This window comes from Colobus angolensis, unplaced genomic scaffold (genome assembly GCF_000951035.1).
Source record: "Colobus angolensis palliatus isolate OR3802 unplaced genomic scaffold, Cang.pa_1.0 Scaffold229, whole genome shotgun sequence".
NCBI lineage: Eukaryota > Metazoa > Chordata > Mammalia > Primates > Cercopithecidae > Colobus > Colobus angolensis.
Genome location: NW_012115477.1, coordinates 5243537 through 5262379, shown reverse-complemented (window position 1 = coordinate 5262379; position 18843 = coordinate 5243537). Strand labels below are relative to the sequence as shown.

Below are 18843 nucleotides of genomic sequence, written 5' to 3'. Positions count from 1 at the left end.
TTACCATATAATCCAGCAATTTCATTTCTGGGCGTTTACCCAAGAGATTTGAAATCACCTTGTACTCCCATGTTCACGGCAGCACCATATGCAATAGTCAAGTTATGAATCAACCTATGTGTCCATCAACAGACAAATGGATGAAGAAAATATCGAACTGAATACTACTCAGCCTTTAAAAACTGGGTGCAGTGGCTCACGTCTGTAATCCCAACACTTTGAGAGGTAAAAGTGGGAGGATCTCTTGAGGCCAGGAGTTTGAGACCAGCCTGGGCAACATAGCACGGTGCCATCTCTACAAAATTTTTCTCTAAAAATTAGACATGGTGGGGCACACATGTAGTCCCAGCTACTTGGGAGACTGAGGTGGGAGGCCCCCTTGAGCCCAGGAGTTTGAGGCTGCAGTGAGCTGTGATTGCATCGCTCCAGCCTGGGAGACAGAGCGAGACCCTATATCAAGATACAAAAAACAGGCAGGGAGTGTTGGCTCACACCTTTAATTCAGCACTTCAGGAGACTGAGGCAGGCTGATCACTTGAGGCCAGGATATTGAGATCAGCCTGGCCAACATGGCAAAACCCCGTCTGTACTAAAAATAGAAAAATTAGCCTGGCATGGTGGCACACAACTGTAATTCCAGCACTTTGGGAGGTCAAGGTGGGCAGATCACTTGAGGCCAGGAGTTTGAGACCAGCCTGGCCAACATGGTGAAACCCTGTCTCTACTAAAAATACAAAAATTAGCCTGGCGTGCCATTGCTTGGACTCAGGAGATGGAGGTTGCAGTGACCATGCCACTGCACTCAAGCCTAGGTGACAGAGTGAGATTCTATCTCAAAAAACAAACAAACAAACCAAAAAAAAAAACAAAAAAAACCCCATGCAGTTCTGTCATTTGCAACTACATAGATGGAATTGGAGAACGTGCTGAGTAAAATGAGCCAGGCACAGAAAGACAATTACCTCATGTTCTCACATATATGTGGATTCTAAAACACTCGAATTCATAGAGCAAAGGGTAGAGTGGTAGTTACTGAGGCTGAGCAGGGGCAGGAAATGGAGACATCATGGTCAAAGGGCATGAAGTCTCCATTAGACAGGAGGAATAAGTGTTTTTTCATTGTGCTTTATTGCATAGTGTGGTGAATATATTTAATAATAGTGGACTGCATATTTCAAAATGGCTGAGGGAATACATTTCAAATGCTCTGACCACAAAAAATGATAAAAATATTTGATATGAATCAAAGTATTTGAGGTCATGAATATGTTAATTAGCTTGATTTAATTATTTCATATTGTATTCATAAATCATAGCATCACTTTGTACTCCATAAACATAGTTATAAATTATTCATTTATAATAAAATTTAAAAAATAAACTTAAAAAGGAAACCAATACAGATATTCACGCAACAAAGGTCATAGGTATGAATAGACTTCGTTAAACTAAGTATCTGGCAGATTTGTCTCCACGTTGGTTGTACCAGTTTACAGTCCCACCAACAGTGCACATAAGTTCCAACAATTCTGCTAACACTTTCCATTACACAGCTTTCTAATTTCCTACTAGTCTAACAGGTACAAATCAAAATATCACCATTTCTTTAATTTTTCATTTTACTGATTGTCTTTTACTTTGAGTATTTAATGGTATACTTGATAGTTTTTTTGGTTTTCTTTTTTGGAAATTGTCCATTTATAGCCTTTGCTGATTTTCCTGTTGGGACTGCTTTCTTTTTTTGACCTTCAGGAATTCCATATGTATTCTAGTTCCCTCTGCCCTCTCTCATTGGTTTTAGACATTACAAATACCTTTCCAGATTTTTTAATTTTTTTTTTTTTTTTGAGACGTAGTCTTGCTTCATCGCCCAGGCTGGAGTGCAGTGGCGCGATCTCGGCTCACTGCAACCTCTGCTTCCTGGGTTCAAGTGATTCTCCTGCCTTGGTCTCCTGAGTAGCTGGGACTATAGGCATGCCACCATGCCTGGCTAATTTTTGTGTTTTTTGTAGAGATGGGGTTTCACCATGTTTTGTTGGTCAGGATGGTCTCAAACTCCTGACCTCTGGTGACCACCCACCTTGGCCTCCCAAAGTGCTGGGATTGCAGGAGTGAGCCTTCTTTCTCTATTTTTCAGCTGTCCTTTAATCTTGTTGATAGTGTCCTTAATTGAAAAGAAGTCCTTAATTTATTTCTTTGATTACCCTCATCCATGTCAAATTATACTAACACCTTTTACTGTCTTTGTTGGAATTTACTAAATGATGTGACAATGTCATGTTAGATGCCTTGTTCTTCTTTCACTTACCCTTCGGCTGTTGTACATTATTTTTTTCTGAACCCATTAAACTGTGCAATCTTGGGTTTAGTAAAAGTCAGGAAATGGCAGGTCTTATTCAATAACAGAAAACACTGCAACTAATAAGGAACATTTGGTACTCCAGCACATTTCATTGCATTCAGGCTGCTCACATGTGGATTTGATGTCCTGTGGTTGGGCCGGAAGTTACAGCACCCTCCTGTCAAGGGCCCCTTAGGGTACCTGCTGAGACACATCAGGGCAAGCAGCAAACAGCTCTTTGGCCATCAGTGCAAGTGACAGCAGGTGTGAATCAGAACAAGCAACAGCTGGAAAGGAGCTCAGGGATCATCCAGTTCGACCCCCATTTTACAGATGCAGGAAGTGGGGCCAAGGGAAATAAATGAGCTTGTCCAAGTCACGCAGCTGTCAGTGAATTGCTAGGACTAGAACCCAAATCTCTTGACTCCCAATTAGCGCGTTTTCAGTTTTTCTGCCTTCCCCAAGAGGAGGTCAGAAATCATTTTTTGAAGGTCTCTCAATCAGATCTTGGACTTAATCCAGGAGGTCAGCAGCCTCCAGAATTTGGACCCATTTAACCTCTCCAACCTTTTCTTTGGCCATTCTGAGTTAGTCCCTGCCTCATTCCTCTAAAGCTCCATGCTCTACTCTTATCTTTAAGCCTTTACATATGCTGTGGTCATGCATGATCATGCCAGGCATCCCCTTCCTTCTTCTCCCTGCTAATCTCACCCTTCAAGTGCTCATCCTTGGAGGTATAGTACTACCTCTTTCATGCCACTACTAACTAGCATTATTCTCTCCCATCTTTAGGTTTTCATAGCATCTGTGGACTACGCAAATGCAATTTAGGCTTGATTATATGTTACCTTTGTTTTATGGAATATTTCTGTTGTACGACTGAGCAAATCACTTAAAGTCTCTGTGCCTCACTCAATGTATTCACTAATAAAAAAGGAAGAGTTCATAAATCATTTCTAAAGATGCTTCTCTATAACAATCTATGTCTCCATAAGATTTTAAACTCCTCAAGGAAAGGGACTCTTTCTTCTATTTCTGTTGAAATTCCCTTAGTCTCCTTGTTCTCAACTGGGGACAAATTTGCTCCTTAGGGACATTTAACAATGTTTGGAGATATTCTTGGTTGTCACAGCTGGGGAGGGAGGTGCTTCTGAAATCTAGTGAACAGAGGCCAGGGATGATGCTAAACATTCTACAACGCACAAGATGGCCCCCTACAAAAAGGGGGTTTTCCTGCTCAAAGTGTCTGTAATGGCAAACTTCAGAGATTCTGCCTCAGTCTCTAGGCCAACACCGTGAACATATAATAGACACTGAACAAATAATTTTGTCTTTCAGTTAAAGAGAATTATCCTTATAGAAGGGATGCTGTTGGATACGGAGCTGTCAGGGGAATGAAGAAAAGCAAGTGAGCACTCATGCAAAACAAAAGCTAAGTCAGAGAAGAGAATCTAATTTTCCTTAGTCAAGAGGGAGAGTAGGGAGTACTGTAAAGAAGAAAATGTTGGATGGATGAAAGCTGAGAGCTGAGAAGTTATTTACTTTGTAGGAGGTGTTGACTTAAATGGCTCATCTTTTAGATATCTCTAGGGGAATATCTCGTGATTGTGGTAAACAGTGGTAATAACATTGGAATACATGAAGGAAAGTTCTGGGAATGATAATTTATGTTGTCAAGAAGACCTGTGTTTAGAAGATCCTTATTCTTACCTTCCTTTGAAATAAAGTCTGGGTGATAAAAAGTGTCTTTAATTTACAAATGAGGCAAGGAAATTGGTTGGAAGAACTCTGAACACTGACCCCCCAAAAGACTCTTTTTTCAGTTCCCTACTCAGGATTTTTGGGGATGGGGATGATGGATGACTAATTGCTTTCAGTGACTCCTCCCAGGCTCTGCCTTGGCTGTGCTTCCAATGTTCTTCCTCATCATGCCATGTCTGTCTTTCTCCTTAGGTTATAACATGCAAGAAAACCAATTAATTATTTCTTTGTCCCCCATCCCCTCTCCTCTTCATCATTTAATAAATATAATAAGAAATATCCTAGGCATAAAGAATAGAAAGCTCCTGAAAATGTTGGGATTGGAGGGAAAATCCACGACCTAGAAATTATTTTAAGATGGATATCATTATTCTCAACCTCTCAGAACACTTGGCAGGAGATTCCATTATTAGTTCTCCTTGCTACCAGAGGTATTTGGCAAAGTTTTTGTTTAGATTTCTTTTGGGGAAGACATGCTTAAATTAAACATTGAAATTCATGAGAATATTTCAGTTCCTTGTAAACTTTTCTAATCACACTTCAAGCGAGGTATTATTTGTGGCTTCTCAATAAGGAAAAGTTCTCCCGAGGGGGACTTCCAACAGTTCATTTTAGCAGATCTCTGAGTTGATGGTCAAATGCAGTGCATCATATAACAGGCTGAAATAGGTATACAAGCATTACTTAGAACAGTTTTTAATGGCTTAGATTCTTCTCTGTTGCATAGGATTATAGATTGGATCATAGAAAAATGCGTTATTCTCAGCCAGTGATATCTGGATTCCTTTTTCAGTTTTTCCAGTAACAGAAAAGTAAAAGAATTGAAGCACCTCTTTTTTTTTTTCACTTTCCTGTAAAGGTTTTTTGGGAAAATATTCTGGGGCAAGGACTGAGTGACTGTGGTATAACCAGTGTACAGCTCTATGTATAATAGAAATGTGATGAATAAGGGTGGCTCATTTGCTGCCACTGTATTTTTTGGCAGATGAATGCATGACATCTCTTGGTAAAATGGCCCAGAAGAAACACAGGAAGGAGTTATGAAAAGATAACACCCGTAAGTGTGACTACACATTTTGTGGTCCGGTCATCATTTCTGTAAGTCTGGAATTTTGTTTTTGCATGCTTCTTTAAGGTTGCCTTTTCTACCTTCTATCCTGTTTCCTTAAAAACACCAAATAACAATCTACAAGGAACTGAGCGTAAGAAACTTGAATTACTACTATAAACCCTCTCTATTGGTGGGCTTCTGCTTGGGATTTTTTTTCTTCTTCCCCCTTTTGTGATCACTTAAAAATACAACCCTAAAAGAGTTAGGGCAGCTCTTTTTTTGGTCTCTGGTTTTGCTTTCATAGGTCTTTTATGTCTGTGTGGCTGGGTGCAACTGAGGCTGGTTTTACAAGAAGCTACCAATAAACCTCAGAATGGGAAAAGATGAGTAAACTCTTACTCTGAAGGCAGAGTTTGTATGACGGATGAAAGGGAGATCCCTTTTACACTTTATGAGAATGCATTATTTAGCGAGGCTCTATTTAATAGTTCTCCTGATTCCTTATGTGGGAAGGTATGGCTTAGCCACTAGCTACTTCTTATATTCATTAGGAAAATAGGTTTGCTTAGTCATTGAGTTTTGAGCATTTCACTTTAATTCTGTTATTTTCTTGAATATAGAGGGTAAAACCTTCTGCAAATAACTTGAAGAAGCATGTGGTAGGCAGAATTCTAAGAGGGCCCCAAGATTCTGGACCCTCCTCCATGTACATGTCTCCTGCATAATAGATATGATGCAGGACCGTGAGTGTAATAGAGTTTACTCCTGTGATTAGGTCATGTTATATGGCACAGTTTACTTAAGAAAGGGGGATGATCTGGTGACCTGACTGAATAACATAAGCCCTTTAAAATCAGAGAGTTTTCTCCAGCTGGTGGTTGACAAGGAAGGCAGAAATTTGACACAGGAGAATTTGACATATTTTTATTGGCCTAAGAATAGAAAGGGCCATGTGGTAAGGAATGTAGATAACCTCTAAAGGCTGAAAGTGGTTCCCAGCTGGCAGAGTTCAGTCCTACAACTGTAAGGAAATGAATTCTGCCAACAGCCAGAGAGCATGGAAAAGGACCCCAAACCCTAGGGGAGAATGCAGCCCACCTTGATTTCAGTCAGGGAAGACCCTGAGAAGGGAATTCAGCTACACTATATCCAGACTTCTGAGCTATGAAAATTATGAGATAATAAATTTGTGTTTTAAGTCACTAAGTTTGTGGTAATTTGTGACACAGTGATGGAAAACCAATATGAAGCAGGAGAAAGGTTTTGGGAGAAGAAAGCTATGTAAAAACAACATTCTCATGTTTGGTTCTAAAACAGAGTCACTGTGATGGCCAATTTTGTGTGTCAACTTGGCTAGGCTGTGGTGCCCAGTCATTTGGTCAAACCCCAGTCTAGATATTGCTGTGAAGGTGTTTTGTAGATGTCATCAACATCTACAATCAATTCACTTTAAGCAGGGGTGATTACCCTCCATAATGTGGGTGGGCTTCACCAATCAGTGCTGGTTTTAAGAGCCAAAACTGAAGTTTCCCAGAGAAGAAGGAATTCTGAGAGACTGTAACATCAAAATCCTGCTTGAGTTACCAGCATGCCAGCCTGCCCTGTGGATTTTGGACATGCCAGCCCCCACAATCCTGTGAGCCAATTCCTTAAAACAAATGCTTTCATGGACAGCGTGTTGGTCCAGTTTTTGTGGAGAACCTGGACTGATACAGTTATAAACTCAGTCGCCCTTGGGGACTACACAAATGGATGAGGTGTGTTGGCAGTTGATTTGACACAGTAAGGAATAGCACTATAGCTACAACATGGTGCCCTCTCAAAGGCAGCCGCTCATACACTGGGCCACAAATTGCAACCAGCCAGGAATACATGCCAGGCACTGCCAGGTCTTTTGATTTTTTAAAAAGTTTTTAAAGCCAGAAATCCAGAATTTTACACAAAATTGCCCGAATTCTAAATGTAGGCTATTTATTCAAAAAAAAAATATATTTTTAAAGCATCATGTGTACCACAAGGAAACAATCAGACATGTTCAGAATATGAGCTGTCTTATAAGACACACTGCCCTGGTCTCTTCAATAAGTCAAAGTCGTTAAAATACAAGAACAACAAAAGCAGACCAGGGCTAGGAGACTGTTGTTTAGACAGATTAAAAGAAACTAAGGTGTGAAGTGTTGAAGTGTGATAATGTCTGTAATTTATTTCAGAATTCCTTTCTCTCCCTTACTCTTTCTCTCTCCACAAAAACACACACAGTAAAATGTTAACAATGATTGAATCTAGATACCAGGTACATATGTGTTTATTGTACGATTTTCTTATATTTTTTGTATGTTTGAAGCATTTTATAAGTAATTTTTTAAGCCACTTAGCAGAGTAGACCACACATATATGCCAGAGGATTCCAGTTTACAATCGTTAGCAAGCTTTACCACATTCTGTGTGGCGAAACAAGGGAATTTCAGGAAGAACCAGTCAAGGAGAACAGGAGGCTTGACCGGTAGCACCCTGTGCACTTGGTCTGGGAAGCAGCTTCTGTGGACTCCACACAGAACTGAGCCTGAGATGCCAGGATTGGGTCACCTAGAGGCCTGTGTGACTTCAGCCATAGAGGGGATGAACACATGATGGCAGGAGCAGCAGAGATCTGTTGCCCTTGATTCCCGCACTCTGGGGCAGCCTGACTGAGAGACAGTAGGCAGGTGGATGAGTGCCTCCTTCCTTATTCAAAGCCTCAGGCACCTGCCACTCTATTCTCCCCTAATAGCCCTGGGTCCTGTCTGAGCCAGGGGTGATAGTATTTGACCTCACTGAGTGTTAAATGACTGCCAGAAAGAAGAGCTCAGTTCTCCACCAGCCTGCCCCATGGATCCCCAGCAGGTCACCTCACCAGGCAATAGGACGCAGACTAATTGAGTTTGCCTCCCACTCAGACAACTGTTCAGGCCCATTTTGAACTCATGCATTACATATTTCTAGAGATGTTTGTAAGTGCAGCAAATACATTTAAATGTTTTGTGATTGGCTAGTTAAGAAAGAGAAAAAAATTAAAAATGAATATAGGGGCCAGGATCTCCATCAAGCTCTTTACTGGAGTTGGTCTTCACCTGGAAACCTCCACTGCAGAGGCACTGGTATCCGACAGTGACCTTCATCCCCTTACCTTGGGTCTTTTCTACTGCAAATGTGGTCTCTTGTACCCATCAGTTCTTCTCCAACTGTTTTCCTTCCACACTTACTTCCTCTAGGCTGCTAGCCCTGTGCATTTACCTGTCAAGAATATTGTTCCACAAAGCTCTTCACATAGAGAGATGTGAGACCCATATGGAGGTCTCTTGTTCAAATGAGTGCAAATGCATGCATTTCACAGATGGCTTGGACTACACTAATATATTAGTATCCTATTGCCACTGTAACAAATTAGTACAAATATAGCAGCATTAACAAAACACTGATGTATTGTCTTATGGTTCTGGAGGTCAAAAGTCCAAAATCAGTTTCACTGGGCTAAAGTCAAGACGTTGGCAGGGCTGTATTCCCTCTAGAGGCTCCAGGGGAGAATCCATTTCCTCGCTTTCTGGCTTCTAGAGACCACTTGCATTCCTTAGCTCAAAGCCCCTCCCTCCATTTTCTAAGCCAGTAATGTAACACCTTCAAATTTCTCTGTGACTCTCTGCTTCTAGCATCACATCTCTCAGTTGGACTCTTGCCTCCCTCTTAGAAGGACCCTTCTATTTACATTTGGCCTGCCTAGATAATACAGATAATATTATAATTTATTATCAATTGTCATCTCACCATCTCAAGATCCTCAATCACATCTGCACAGTCCCTTCTGCCACATAAAGTAATATATTCACAAGTTCCAGCAAGTAGGAACTGAACATCTTTGGGGGCTGTTATTCTGCCCATCACAACTAATGTTTGGACTAAATAATAACTGTAGAATAAGGATTTTTATTATTTTGCTTGAAATCTATTTTTAAATGGCGATAAGTCTAGCTGATTTTTAAAGCTATAGCCTAAACAATCATTTTCACTCAGCCTCATCATCTTCCTGTCATAGTTGCTTGGTAACTTTAAATGTCTTTTGCTTTTGCTTGTTTTAACAGAACTGTTCTTTCCAGTTTCTAAGCTATAATCCTCTCCTCTGCTGCCCCTATTATAAACGGAACTGTTTTCCTGTATTTTTCTTTTTTACAAATTTTGGGGACAAAATTCATTAAGAATTTAACTACTCGGATGAAATAAGAGTGAGAATTTTAAAAAATAGTTATATGCTGCATAATGATGTTTTGGTCAACGATAGGCTGCATATATGACAGTAGCCCCAAAAGTTTGTAATACCATATTTTTACTGTACCTTTTCTATGTTGTGATACATAAATACTTACCATGGTGTTATAATTGCCTATAGTATTCAGTACAGTCACATACTGAATGGGTTCGTGGCCTAGGAGCAATAGGCTATACCATATAACCTAGGTGTGTAGTAGTATATATACCCTTTAGGTTTGTGTAAGCACACTCTGTGATGTTTGTACAATAACAAAATCATCTAACAATGCATTTCCCAGAATGTATCCCTATTGTTGTTAAGTGATGCATAACTGTATAATCATTGGTGAAAGACCACTGCTTAATAAAATCTATCAAAGTGTGTATATTTGCCAATTATTTTGATGTAGCCATTTTTTATCATGAGTAAAATAATATACAAACTTAAATTTTTTCAGGATAACAAAGGATGCAATAATATCCTTACAAAGATGAAAGCTAACTTGATACTCTAACATTTTTCAAATAAATTAGAATTTTATAATTTTCAGCCCAACCTGTAACTCTAGATCAGTTTCAACAAAGTTAAGTACACATCCATCTTTTTTTAAAAAAATTTATTTTGTAGAGGTGGGGTTCTATTATGTTGCCCAGGCTGATCTCAAACTCCTGGGCTCAAGTGATCCTCCTGCCTCAGTCTCCCAAAGTGCTGGGATTATAGGCATGAGCCACTGCACCTGGCCATCCATTTTTTAACTCCATAAAGAAATTATCTCTATAAGATAAAATATAAATACCTATTTTAATAAGTAAAAGGAATTATTTGAAGTGTGACGGATCCTTTTATAGAGTATCTTACCTATTTTTAGAAGTGAGATGCAAGGTCTTCCATTTACTGTAAATAGTGATGTCCATATGAAAAGCCTGGCTATTTGTATACTGGGGGAGAGAAGGGAAATTCCTACAAGAGTTGCTTTTCCAAAATTGAGTAGTGACATAAAATTATCTTCAGTTTGTAAATTACTGTTGATTATGTTTTTAGTTCAAATATCTCTTTTTCCTGGTCGTAAATCACTTTGGTGTTTTCCTTGGAATTTGAAGTAATCTAAGCTGAAGTGTTATTGGAACATTTGGCAGGAATTCAGGAAATGGCCCTTGAGCATTTTGGTATGTGTAAATCCAAGAGGACTACGGTGAGATAGAGTATTTGGGGCATGTGGGCAGAATAGTTTTGTGATTTTTCAGCTGTCTTAAAACAGTGTCTGAAATCTTTGCAGAAATTTAAATGTGTCAATTTTAAGCAGATATAATCTTCATATGACTTGCCTTCTTTTTTATCACTTTCACCCCTACAAATACAGCTATACTTCATAGACTGTCATCTGAACACAAGGAATGAATGAGATGCTGCTTTATTTCTTCCAGAGTAGATTGCCAAAGATCATATCATTGGTCTGGCATTTAGGATGGAAAGAGAGTTGTTCCTTAAGAAAATTATGATGAGACCTCAGTCAGTGCATATTTGAGAAAGTATCTACACATCTCAGAGAAACTATTTTTCCAATTATGTTATTTTGCTAACTAATTATTATGTAGACTCAGGGAAGATATGACAAAATAAGGAGGGAGCTGTAACCTCTGCACAATGGGAATTCAGTCCCTTCCCTTTGTCCTGGATCTGAAGCAGTGGTAAAAAACAGTAAGAGCCCATTCAACTAATTGCCAGTACTATTTTTCACTTTCTCATTCATTCAGCTATTCAGATTGGAGAATGGAAGTATAAGAGGTCTTTTAAACTATTTGGAAAGAAAAAAGATCTTTATATTCAGGCTCTATCTAGATGAATAAATGATTTGCAAAAAGATGACAACAAAACTCCAGAAGAATGAGTATTTTCATCATTGCGAGATAGGAAAGGCCTTTCTAAGCATAGTGTAAAACCAAGAAATCCTAAAAGACCAACATATTTGACCACATGAAAATGTAAAATATTTACATGACAGAATATACTCTGAACAAAGTTAAAGAACAAGTGAGAAAGATGGGAAAAATTTGAAACATACATAGCAGATCAAAGGCTTATACAGAAAAAAATAAGGAAAAAGAAAAACTCAATTAAAGAAGAAATGCTAATTAGCAATAAACCTGCTAATATCAATAATACTAATTAGACTGGGTGCCGTGGCTCATGCCTGTAATCCCAGCACTTTGGGAGCCCAAGGCCGGTGGATGACTTGAGGTCAGGAGTTTGAGACCAGCCTGGTCAACGTGGTGAAATCCATCTCTACAATAATACGAAAATTACCTGGGTTTGGTGGCTTGCGTCTGTAATCCCAGCTTCTTGGGAGGCTGAGGCAGGAGAATCACTTGAACCCAGGAGGCCGAGGTTGCAGTGAGCCGAGATGGTGCAGTGGCACTCCAGCCTCTGCGACAGAGTAAGACTCCATCTCAAAAATAAAAAAAAAAAAATTAAAATACCCACTCTATATGACTATAGATATGCATATATACAGATATACTATTTGGTAAATCAGATTTGACAAAACTAAATAATCTGATAATATTGAATGTCTGGTGTTAGTGAGAATAGGAGACAATGTAAAACCTAATTGAAGGGAGTATAACTTGTTATAACCTTTTTGGAGTGTGATTTCTTAGTGCCTATGAAAGTAATAATGTGCTTGTCTTCTACCCAGCAATTCTGCTTCTACCAATAGATGAGAATTTGACGAGGATGCTGCAGAGGAATTCTCACATCAGGCAAGGAGTCCGACCTGCTCATGTTTATTGTCCTGTGGTGCTGAGAATCTCTAAGGCTAGTATGGAGAGTGACGTCTATTTTCTGGTTGTAAGGCAGATCCCTTCTCCTGTAATACTTAGTTTGGGTTCTATATAACTGAAGTGAAGTTTTAGTGACAAGCCCATCAACAGCGAACTTGCTCAGAGGCTCACTATCTACCTTAGTCCTCAGTTGTCAGGATCCCATGTGGATATGAAATAGGATGCAACTTGCGGTGGAAAAATCATGTCTCCAGTATGCTAGGATTGAGGCAGCACCTCTCTGCCTCTGCTGACAGGGGAGAGACTGAAGGAAGCTTAGCAATTCCCAGGGAAGTGATGCTATCTTGTCTGTGTGGTTTGGTTCATGCCAAGATGTCTTTGGATAACTTTATAAATAGCGGGTTATACTGAATACTAAATGCAGTGCAAGCTAGGAGAGGAAAGTACCTGCCTTTAGGTCTACCTTTATTCTTTAATAAACAAGGTAATTTACCTTGGGGCTTTGTGTTACTCTCTTATGGATTAGAATTTTTTGACCAGGTACAGTGGCTCACACCTGTAGGAAGATTGTGTGAGGCCAGGAGTTCAAGACCAGCCCAGACAACATAATGGGAAACCATCTCTACAAAAAAATTTTTAAAAATAAAAATAAGCTGAGCGTGATGGCTTGTGCCTGTAGTCCCAGCTACTTGGGAGCCTGCGGTGGAAAGATCACTTGAGCCTGGGGAGTCAAGGATGCAATGAGCCATGATTACATCATTGCATTCCAGCCTGGGCAAAAGAGTGAGACCCTGACTCAAAAAAAAAAAAAAAAGAAAAGAAAAGAAAAAAAGGAAGTTTTTAATATTCTCTGTTTACTTATGAGAATAGTTTGTTTTGTGTTATATCAAGAAGAAGCCAAAATGTAGCTAAGAGTTTTCGAGAAACTTAATAACCATAATCAATCTCTCTCTCTTTTGCCTTACTTGCTCACTCTCACTCACTCTCTCACAAGTCCAGGTACAGTTGGTAGCTTAAACCAAAGTAATTTACCATAACTACACAATCAGAAGCTTCCTTCTTGGAATTTATATTTATTTCTGAGTGTTAACCTAAGAGAAATGCAAACAGCCATTACCTCTACCACTCATAGACATACGTAGTCTCTTAGCCTCCCTGATCCAGATTATTTTGGATAACTTCAGAGGGTCAAATGTTCCAGGCGAGGAAAGGGGTGGGAGGTGTACTCAGATCACACTGCTAACCCCATGGGCAGGGTCTGGAATCCTGTTAGTGCAAAGAAGTGTAGAAGAATTTCTGTAACATAGTTGAATAATTAAAACAATGAACCAATACCAAATAATATTTCAAAATGAGAGAAACTAATTTTGATGAGTTATCTTCTCCATTTGAATTTAATTGGCTCAACTAACTTTTTAACCCAGTTCAAATTCTGCCCATTCTTCCTGGTTTGAGTCTATCTTTGCTTATCCCTGCTCGCCAGCCCCAATCAGTGTGCCTCCTGAATTTTCTGTATTAAGTCACATCATCCTTTTGGACAAAGATAAATCTCATACTACTATTATAGTGCTCTCTCTTCTACCACAGAGGCATTATCATTCTGTTTGGACCAGTGATTCCCCCTGTGTTTCTGTAGCTTCTTTCCAGGGCCTCTGCTAAGCCATGAGACACCTTTTTGAGAATGAAATAAAACAGGTTCCCCTCAAGGACTGTGCAGCCCCAAGCTGGGGACCTAAAACAAACAGTACTTTATATTTCATTTACCATTCACCTCTTCAGCCAGGTGTCTTGTGCAGTTAACAACCTTTGTAATGGCATGTGGTCTCCCTGCCCCTTCCTACTTCTGCTCTAGAGTATAAGAGAGATAAATGGTTAGGAGGAAGGATGCTGGAAGGAATAATCTGTGAAAGTCAGATGCAGTATCAGGCCAATTCTGGCCACAGCAGTGACACTGACTGTTTATGCACTCACCCCTCTTTTTATGGATTTCTGTAGAATATTAAAATGAGATTCATTTGCTCTCAGAGTTTTGGCAGGCACCCCAAATTTGAGAACCAAATATGCTAGTATTCCAAAGGGAGGTATTGAACCAAATAGGCAGGATATGCTTGGAGACAGTGACATCTGTGTTGCTGGCATTAGTCCATTGGCCAGCTCCAGGTGATATAATAGAGAGGATCAGAGATACCAGGTTGGAGAGCATCTTTGGAGAGAGTTGTCAGTGTGTGGGGGCACTGGGGAGGGAGAGGAGGGAATGCATCTGCCATTTCAAACCAACTAAGGAGAGCTGGAAGATAAACTCTCAGAGAAGTTGACATGTGTCCCCTGGAGTATGAAGGAAAACATGAGAAGTCTGAAGAGGGGAAACTGTCTCTAGTTTGCTGCTCTGGAGTCATGGAATAGAGAGTTTCTTTGGTCATAAGTTGTACTTTCAGGGTTTGGTGAGGCAAAGCTGTTTCCCCTCAGTCAGTGAGAACCCCATGGAAGGGACTAGATTGGGTCATTTTGTGATAGACACCAAGAGGACCTTGAGAAAAGGTGACCTCAACAGATGGAGATGAACTGTCAGAAACCATGGGGCTGGAGTCCAGCTGATCTCTTTGGGAGATTCTTATCCATTGAAAGTCTTTGAAGAATCTATAAAAATGCTTCAGAAAAGAGAAAATTAGTATTTAAATTCTGCATCCTGAAAGGGCATGTATGCTGAATTATAACACACTAACTGAATAAGGCCTTTCTTTTACCTTTCTTACCTACTGGATTCCAACCATGGAATTCCAAAAAGCAAAACAAAACAAAAACCAGCAGGTCAGACTGACCGTGGATGAGGTGAAGCAAGCAGGAAAGGAGAAGCAACTTCTGCTACCCTTCCCTCACTGGTGATTTCCTGGTGTGGCAAAGGCCAGAGCTAGAGGAGAGGAGAAACTTAAAATTAAATTTTGGAGCGTTGATAATACACAGGGTGCTAAATATGAATAATGAATTTTTTTGTTATTGTTACCTGAGAGTAACTGAGAGTAATTGAAAAAGCCATGAGATGTTCTGCAACTTTTGTCCAGGAGCAGGAAAGTACGAGTTGAGAGAGGTAGTTCTGTGGCACGGTGGTGGGAAAGAACATTGGCTTTATGTTTCTACCTTTTCAAGTTTCAGTTTATTCACTGAGTCAGTGCTGTATTAAACACACAGGGTCCTGCTTGCAGAGAAGCATGTGTATGTTCTGGATCTGGCCCCTCTCACCTTCTCAAGGGTGTCAATCCTGAAGTTGTCTCCTTCCTCTTGTGCACCACTGACTTCTCCTTCACTACTGGATCTTTCCTACTAGCATATAATATAAAAATGACTTAGCATCATCTCTCTAAAAAAAAGTGATCCCATGCTCCCTTTAGCTATTGCGCAGTTCCCTGTTTCTTTTCACTGAAAAATTTCTGGAGGGAGCCATCCAACCTTAAGGTCTATGTTTCCTCATCATTCATTCTCATCCTAAGCCCACTCCAGTGGGCTTTCATCTCTGCCACACCACTGAATGGGCATTTATCAGTAACAGCAGTTCTCTACCCACATCTTGGATTTCTCAGCTGCACACAGTAGGAATGGTTGGTTCTCTCTTCTTGAGACATGTTCTTCTCTAGGCTTCTGTGCTACACATTTATCTGGACTCCTTCAACTCTACTGGCCATTTCTCATCTGCTAGCTCTTCCTCCTTCATCAGACCCCATCCTTGGCCTCTTCTCTTCTTGGTCAACATTCTCTTTTAGGCACTTTTACCTGGTCCAGGGACTTCATTGGACAGTGCAGATGTAAAATATTTCCATCCCTGCAGAAAGTTTGATTGTTCAGTGCTGATGTAAAAAAAGAAGACAAAATGCCCTATTAAGTAAAGCATACTTGAATCAGAATCAATAAAAATAAAGTAAAATCAGGGACATCTGTGTGTGTGTGTGTGTGTATACGTGTGTACGTTTGTGTATATGTGTGTGTGTGTATATGTGTATGTCTGTGTGTACATAAGTGTGTGCATGTGTCTATGTGTACATGTGTATGTGTGTGCATATGTCTGTGTGTACATGTGTGTGTGTGTTCATTAAGGAAAACACTTCCTTTGCTTGTGACAGAAAAATCAGCCCAAATTCTCATAAAAGAAAAGAATGTATTGGCTGATAGATGCTGAAAAGTTGAAAGATCCAGGGGAGCTTCAGGAGCAACTTAAATGAGGGCTTAGCCAATGTCCCCAGGATCCCTCTCTTTGCTCCCCATCCTCTGAGCAGCTCCACTTTTAGCTCTATTGACTCCTCATATATGAAATATGTAAACATGTTTATATATATAAATATGTACATATATGCACACATATATACATATAAGCATATACATATATACACACATATATAAAGAAATTTATTATAAAGAATTGGCTCCCATGATTATGGCGGCTGACAAATGTCAAGATCTGCAGAGTGAGTCAGAAATCTAAAGACCCAAGAGAGCTAGTGGTGCAAGTCCAAAGTCCAAGTCTGAAGGCCAGAGAACTGATGGTGTAATTCCAGTCCAAAGGACCCAGGAAGAGCCACTGTTTCAGTTTGAAGGTACTCAGACAGGAAGAATTCCATCTTACTTGGGAGAGCGTCAACCATTTTGTTCTAATCAGGACTTCAGCTGAAGGGTGAGGCCCACCCACATGAGGGGGGCAATCTGCTTTACCCAGCCTACTGATTCAAATGAATCCAAAAACATTGTCACAGAAACACTCAGAATAATGTTTGACCATCCTGTGGCCCAGTCAAATTGATACATAAAATTAACCATCATGGTTTCACTGGACATTGGTCCATGGTGCTTTTTGACCTCTAAAGCCCAAATATAGGGTCATCTATATATGGGTTGTGAAAAGAAGTAAGCTAGTCCCTATATAGGAGAATTTGAGGACTATTGCCCAAGAAGATAAGTGGAAGCTGGAACAATAAACAAGTATCTACTACAAGCTGCAGATTTGAAAGTTAAAGTGAGAATGGAACCAAAAAAACATTGAGTGACTGCTATAAACTAGGCACTGTCCTAAGCACTTTTACCACTGAGCTGATAGACTTATTGAAAAAGTTTGCTTGTAGCCTTTTCTTTCCCTGTAGATTTACAATGTAGAAATTCACATCCCTTATCGCCAACCCACAATAAGAAAAACTAGGATTATGTTTCTAAAGGTGTGAACTCTCTTCCTCCCTTGGGGAGTAAACTCTTTTTAAAATGTAGTGTTTCTGGTCAAGAAAGCAAATTTGCTGGGAGGTTGTAGGCCACTTTGGAGACAACTCTAAGAACACTTGTCTTCTTTTTTCCCCCCACTTTTAAACTAAATTCCTGATTTACCTAGCCAAAGATTTAAAAAATCTCACAGTAAAGTGAAGAGGAAGAGTTTGTGTAAGACTGATATTATTTATTTCTTAAATATGTGTAAAGATTCACCATTGAAGCCCTTGTGAAAAGAGTTTTAATTTCTTTCAATTCCTTTAATAGATATAAACTATTCAACTTCATAGACATAGAACAATTCAATATATAGATTCAAATTATCTAATAGATATAGAACTGTTGAGATTTTCTATTTCTTCTTGTGTCCATTTTGGAGTTTATTTTTAAACAATATTTTATCTGTTTTATCTCAATTTTTAAAATTAAGTGACACACGATTGTTTATATTTATTAAATGTCTGTAGTGATAATTTTCCTTCTATTCTTGATATTGGTAATTTGTGTTTTCTCTCCCTCTTTTTCTTGACCAGCATTAATAAGGACTTATCAATTGTGTTACTATTTTCAAAGAACTAATTTTGGCTGTTTGCTTTCCCTATAATATGTTTTTTAGCCTATTAATTCTGCTCATTAATATTTTCTTTCTTGTATTTTCCTTGGATTAAATTTGTCTGAATAAGGCTTATTGATTTTCAGTCTTTCTTTTTTTTCTCATATTAAATATTCATTTGCATTTGGAACTGTAAATTTCCTTTTTGGCATCACTGTTTAATACGTCACTTTTATTATCATTTTGCTCGTATTTTCTAATTTTATTTGGTTTTTTAATCCTTGAGTTATTTAGAAGTATATTGCATGATTTCCAAATATTTGGGGGATTTTCTAATTATCTTTCTCTGATTTATTTGTATTTTAATTCTATTGTAGTCAGAGAACATATTACATATAATTTGAATCCTTTGAAAAAAAATTAAGACGTCCTCTTGGGCTAACATACAGTGTGTTTGGGTATGTCTGCTATTAGTACAATGACATCAGCTCTCTTTTGGTTAGTGTCAAGATGATATATCATTTACCATCTTTTCATTCTCACCCTTTCTGTGTCTCTATGTGTATAGTAATTATTGTCTGTAGCATATAGTCAAGTGTTAAATATTTAATCTAACAATCTTTAAAAGAATTTTATTGTTTGGCTCATTCATATGGAATGGAATTACTGATATAGTTGGGTTTAAGTTCACTATCTTGTTATTTATTTTATTTCAGTTCATCTGTTCTTTGCTTATTTATTCTTCTTTTCTTTTTCTTTTTATTTTTTATTATACTTCAAGTTCTAGGGTACATGTGCATAACGTGCAGGTTTGTTACATATGTATACTTGTGCCAT

General features: G+C 39.0%; 1 long non-coding RNA gene across 1 annotated transcript in view; it reads left to right on the top strand.

Moving 5' to 3' along the window:
* LOC105513329 overlaps positions 1 to 18843 on the top strand; it is a 100542-nt gene that overhangs the window by 22910 nt on the left and 58789 nt on the right. The window lies entirely within an intron of this gene.